The sequence below is a fragment of the Brachypodium distachyon genome, chromosome 5 (genome assembly GCF_000005505.3).
Source record: "Brachypodium distachyon strain Bd21 chromosome 5, Brachypodium_distachyon_v3.0, whole genome shotgun sequence".
Classification (NCBI taxonomy): domain Eukaryota; kingdom Viridiplantae; phylum Streptophyta; class Magnoliopsida; order Poales; family Poaceae; genus Brachypodium; species Brachypodium distachyon.
In genome coordinates, this window is record NC_016135.3 from 4,952,512 (window position 1) to 4,959,040 (window position 6,529).

Consider the following 6,529-nt stretch of genomic DNA (forward strand, 5'->3'; position numbering starts at 1 on the left):
CTTTCCGGTAAGGCAGGAAAGTAAGAGCCGTCCACAGGTGCCGGGAGTCGGCCGCACAACGGCGGATGATCTGCCGGCAGACACTGGTCCAAGACAACTCATGCGCTAGCGTAGCCACGACGTTCAAACCGTACAAGCATAACACCGTGCAGAGCACGGCGGGTCTACCAAATACGGCGTCTGAAGGTCCACAACGCGCGGGAGTTACGATGGAAACGCAAAGGATTTTCGACGCAACATGACACGGGCGCAAGAGAACGGGCCGTTTTCCTGCCATGGCAGGACCGCGGCAGCATCTGAGGCAACCGTAACTTTACCTGGGGGTCGAAACACCCATGGTTTCCTTCAAATGAGCATCCGAACGATGTTACGGGCACGAAAAACGGCAACCCTACGGACGAGGCAGGATTTCTGCGGCGCCCGCCGATCCGACCTGCCTCGGTGAGTCTAGCCAACGTGGTTTCCGTCAAAATTAGCTTCCGAACAATGCCACGGGTCGAGAAAAAAGCCATCCTCCTGCCGCATTCCTGCGGCGTTCCTGCCGCGGCAGCCGACCCGTCGGGGGAGTGCCTCCCCCTACTATACGCGAGGGCGACATCCCCCCGTGGGTTCCCTGCCACAACGCTTGGAAGGGCTTTCCAACTCCTGCCGCGGGTCAAAAAACGACACTCTCCTCTGCCACGATAATGACAAATCCTGCCGCGGCAGAATCCGCGGCAGGAAATCTGCTGAGTTTGCCAGCCCGACCGGACTAACTGTCCCCGGTGGGGTTAACACCCGTGGTTTCCTTCAAAATAAGCACCCAAACAATGCCACGGGACCGATAAATGGGCAACCCTTCTGCCGTGGCTGGTTTTGTTTGAAAATTAAGCAATTTCGAGAATAACAAATTAATGATTAATTCCATAATATAGATCATGATGACAGTAGCAACTAGCATATGCATCTCGAATATACTAGAGGTATTCAACAGCACAATCAACAATAGTATAATCTTTCAGATAATAACTAAACAGTAGATCAGATCACGGATTACGTACTGTTTCGATGAAGATGAAGAAGCCGTGATGACGATCGAGTGGACTTGACGACGTTCCTGGCGACGAAGACGGCGGCACGTAACACCGCCCGACTTGGACGGTAGACGACCCGTGATGACGGAAGCGATTAGTCGCACGGAGCGCTTCCCAAAAACCTTATTCGCACTCTCCCGTACAGGACTCATATAGGTGTGTTCTTTCAAGAATACTCTGTAGGACAACATCTTTCGCTGCTCATAGCCGCAATGAACACATTAAGGCATGTCGCCAACCTGCCTTACAGCAATTTGAGAGTCGCACATCTTGACATAGAGAGGATTATAACATACTCTCCTCTGTTATACCGATAGCTTCGTTCTTCTCAGATCCTACTTCACGGGATCTCCGATCACATAGGTTGGGTTACCACTATGGCACAACATTCATGGGTCTCATTCCCATCTCCCTCGATGCACTCTCTATCACATTACATGATAGTCCCTTGGTAAAGGGATCTGCAAGGTTTTTCTCTGTTTGAATATATGTGACAGTTATCACTCCGGGGTTTTTCAATTTCCTGACAGACTGCACACGTCTCCTCACGTGTTTTGATGACTTCGCGTTATCTTTTGAACTGTTCACTTTAGTAATAACCGTTTGATTATCACGGTTCATCAGAATAGCCGGCACTGGTTTTTAACCACCGGCAAGTCCATCAAAAGATCTCTCAGCCACTCTGCCTCAAAGGTGGCTGTATCTAAAGCAGTAAGCTCTGCTTCCATAGTTGACCTCGTCAATATGGTCTGTTTGCAAGATCTCCATGATACTACACCACAACCAAGTATGAAGGCATACCCGGTTGTGGCATAGAGATCCTTTGCTTCAGAGATCCTGTTCGAATCACAATATCCCTCAAGCACAGCTGGATGCCCTGAATAATGTATTTCATAACTCATCGTACCTTTTAGATAGTGCAATATCATTTCTAGTGCACGCCAATGATCTATACCCGGGTTTGACGTGAACCTACTCAATTTGCTCGCAGCAAAAGAGATATCAGGCCTCGTAGCGCTAGCTAAGTACATAAGGGAACCGATTATTTGAGAGTATCTCAATTGATCTTTCCCTTCTCCATTTTTCTTTGTGAGTATCACGCTGGGGTCATACGGTGTTGGTGAAGGTTTGCTGTCAGTAAAACCGAAGCAACTCAAGACCTTATCAACATAGTGGGATTGCAACAAATTAATTCCACTCTCATCTTTAACCAGCTTAATGTTAAGAATAACATCAGCCTCTCCTAGATCTTTCATATCAAAGCAATTTGATAGAAACGACTTGACCTCATTTATCACTTTTATGTTTGTACCAAAAATCAGAATATCATCCACATACAAACACAAAATAACACCTTCGCCCCTACCATGGCGATAGTACACACATCTATCAGCCTAATTAATGACAAAGCCTGCAGAAGTTCTGTAAAACTTCTCGTGCCACTGCTTGGGTGCTTGTTTTAGTCCATACAAAGATTTTAGTAACTTGCTCACCTTTCTCTCTTCACCCTTTACCACAAATCCATCTGGCTGTTTCATGTAAATTTCCTCTTCCAACTCTCCGTTAAGGAAAGCTGTCTTTACGTCCATTTGATGAACGACAAGACCATAGGAGGCAGCCAGGGATAGTAGTACTCGAATGATAGTAAGTCTAGCAACGGGTGAATAGGTGTCGAAGTAATCTCCGCCTTCTTTCGGAGTGTAGCCTTTCGCCACAAGCCATGCCTTATACTTTTCAATAGTACCGTCAGGCCTTAGCTTCTTCTTGAACACCCACTTGCAGCCTACTGGCTTACAACCGTGGGGTCGTTCAGATAGTCCAAGTCCCATTAGAAAGAATGGAGTCCATCTCACTCTGGACAGCTTCTTTCCAGTCATCTGCATCCGGAGATGCATATGCCTCTGCAATGGTTTTGGGAGTATCCTCCACAAGGTATACAATGAAGTCATCACCGAAGGATTTTGCAATCCTTCGTTGCTTACTCCTGGAAGGAGCTTCATTGTCATCCTTCTCAACATCATCCTCATGATGTTCAGATTCATTATCAAACGTATTAGATTCAGGTATGCTAGACTCAGGTAATATTTCAGAAGAAATTCTAGCTATGCTATGCATATCTTTCATAGGAAAAATATTCTCAAAAAATGTTGCATCACGAGATTCCATAATAGTATCAACATGCATATCAGGTACCTCGGATTTAACTACTAAGAATCTATAGCCCACGCTCCGCTGAGCATCGCAAAGGCGAAAGGTTCCGAAAACCTGCTCTCCCGATCGCTGGTGCACGCCGGAGCTCGGGATGGAGTAGACTACGATGACGGCGCAAAAGTGAGAGACAGGCGAAACCCTAGCACGGTTGTGTTGCGTACCGAAAGGTTCCGGAAACCCTAATGGATGTATATATAGTCACGCAAGTATAGGTCGGTTCGGTTTAGGAAACCTGAACCGACCCCACAAAATCTGCACGCGTCCGTAACAAATTCCAAAAATACCTCGCGCGCGTGACAAAAAGATAAGAACCTCGGCCCTGCACCGACCCGACCCGGCACGGCTCGAACTCGAACTCGAAATCGATCCACGAAACGCAGGGCGCACGCGCCTGCGCGTCGTGACGAGGTGAGGCGAATGAAGGAGGAGGAGGAGGAGCGCGCGTGGGGATTTCCCTTGCTCACTTGCTCAATAGGTGAGAAGCAACATCCCTTATATGTTGGCCTCACTCACTCTAAACTAGCAAGGTGGGACTATTCCCATTCCCACTCTCCTCATCCCACTTCATGAATGGGCCTTTGAGATTTTTCAGAATTTATTAAAATTGGGCTTGGGCTGATCAGGCCCACAACACAAATTCTAACAGGTTTTCTGCCGCCGCAGGGTTTCTGCCGCGCCCTCCGGTCCGACCGGCACCATACCCGAGGCTCAACCACCGTGGTTTTCTTCCAAATAAGCATCCAAACAGTGTCTTTGAGCCGGAAAACGGACACCGTCCGGAGGCGGCAAGATTTAAAGAGCGTGAGCGAGTTGTCCATGGTGGGGGCAAACACGTAGCGTGATGGCACCACGAGGCAACGCCACCAACGCAATTTGGCCTCAGCGGAACTCCAACAGGCATCCAGTGCGAGGCTATGCTCTGCGATGCACTAATTCTCGTTGGTCGGGGACCATCATGCAAGAAATTTCCGGTAAGGCAGCAAAGTAAGAGCCGTCTACAGGCGCCGTTAGTCGGCCAAACAATGGCGGGGGATGTGCCGGCAGACACTGGTCCAAGACAACACGTGCGCTAGCATAGCCACGACGTTCAAACCGTACAAGCATCACACCACGCAGAGCACGGCGGGTCTACTAAATATGGCGTCCGAAGGTCCACAGCGCGCGGGAGTTACGATGACAACGCAAAGGATTTTCGAGGCAACATGACACGGGCACAAGAGAACGGGCCGTTTTCCTGCCACGGCACGACCGCGGCAGCATCTGAGGCAACCGTAACTTTACGTGGCGGTCGAAACACCCGTGGTTTCCTTCAAATAAGCGTCCGAACGATGTTAGGGGCAAGAAAAACGGCAACCCTACGGACGAGGCAGCATTTCTGCCCCGCCCGCCGATCCGACCTGCCTCGGTGAGTCCCGCCAACATGGTTTCCATCAAAATTAGCTTCTGAACAATGCCACGGGTCGAGAAAAAAGCCATCCTTCTGCCGCGTTCCTGCCGCGGCAGCCGACCCGTCGGGGGACTGCCTCCCCCTACTATAACCGGGGGCGACATCCCCCCGCGGGTTCCCTGCCACAATCCTAGGAAGGGCTTTCCAACTCCTGCCGCGGGTCAAAAAACGACACTCTCCTCTGCGGCGACAATGACAATTCCTGCCGCGGCAGAATCCGCGGCAGGAAATCTGCTGAGTTGGCCAGCCCGACCGGACTAACTGTTCCCGGTGGGGTTAACACCGGTGGTTTCCTTCAAAATAAGCATCCAAACAATGCCGCAGGACCAAGAAACGGGCATGACCGTACCCAGATCTCAACCACCGTGGTTTACTTACAAATAAGCATCCAAACAATGTCAGGGAGCCGAAAAAACGGACACCCTCTGGACGCGGCAGGATTTCTGCCGCGCCCTCCAATCCGACCGGCATGACCGTACCCGATGCTCAACCACCGTGGTTTACTTACAAATAAGCATCCAAACAATGTCACGGAGCCGAAAAAATTGACACACTCCGGATGCGGCAAGATCGCTGCCGCGGCAGGATTTCTGCCGCGCCCTCCAATCCGACCGGCAGGACCGTACCCGATTCTCAACCACCGTGGTTTATTTCGAAATATGCCCAAAGGCCCAAAGTCACAAGTCACAAGACGCGAGGTGCGGGCAGGGCGGGCGCGCGCGGGTGTGTGTTTTTTTGGTTCCTCCGTTTCTTCCAACCCTACTATACCCGGGGAGAACACCCCCTGCGGGTTCCCTGCCGCAACGCCTCGTTGGGGCAGGTCACCTCAGTCACGGGTCAAAAAGCGACCATATTCTATGCCGTGACAAGCACGTGTCGGGGGCTGCCTCCCCCTACTGTACCCGGGGGGGACAGCCCCCCGCGGGTTCCCTGCCACAACGCTAGGAAGGGGCAGCTCACCTCTGCTGTGGGTCAAAAAACGATCATTTTCTCTGCCGCAGCAAGGAGAACGTTTGCCTCGGCCGGAATTAGGTTAGTCCCTGTACCACTTCCATGCACGCACGTCCAACATGATGATTTTACCGGATGAGCCTTCCGCGCCCGAGGCGGACGCTTCTCTCGATGCCACTCATCTGGCCGTCCGACAACTTTCTTGGGCACGACCCCCCTGGACCATGGCATTTAGGCCTAGTGCTGCGTCCGGGGCGGCCATGCGACGATACCGCCAACTTAGGGGAGCGCAAGGCGATTTTCACCACGAGTGTTCGCGCCACCAACTATTGCCTGTGGCGGTGCTTGGTCGTTTTCCTTCATGGCGGCACTTGGGCATTTTCCTTCATGGAGGCACCTGGTCGTTTTCCTTCATGGCGGCACTTGGCCGTTTTCCTTCATGGCGACTCTTGCTCGTTTTCCTTAATGGCGGAACTTGCTCGTTTTCCTTAACGGCGACACTTGGTCGCTTTCCTCAATGGCGGAACCAAAGCCGTCCATGTCATGACGGCAGGTTATGACGGCACGGCAGACCTATTGCACGACACCACTCTTGGTGGGGGAGGGGAGGGACAAATCCGTGCGACGTGGGGCTGGATCTCAGTGGATCGTGGCAGCAAGGCCACTCTGCCACTTACAATGCCACGTCGTGTATTTAAGTCGTCTGCAAAGGATTCAGCTCGCCGCCTGTAGGGAAGGGAGCTTCGAGGCGGCCGGACGGGGCTCGTCGGCCGGAATGGCTTAGCCAATGGCACGTGCCCTTGGGGGCGCAAGTGCCCCTAACGTGGATCAGGGCAGGCGGCGGGCG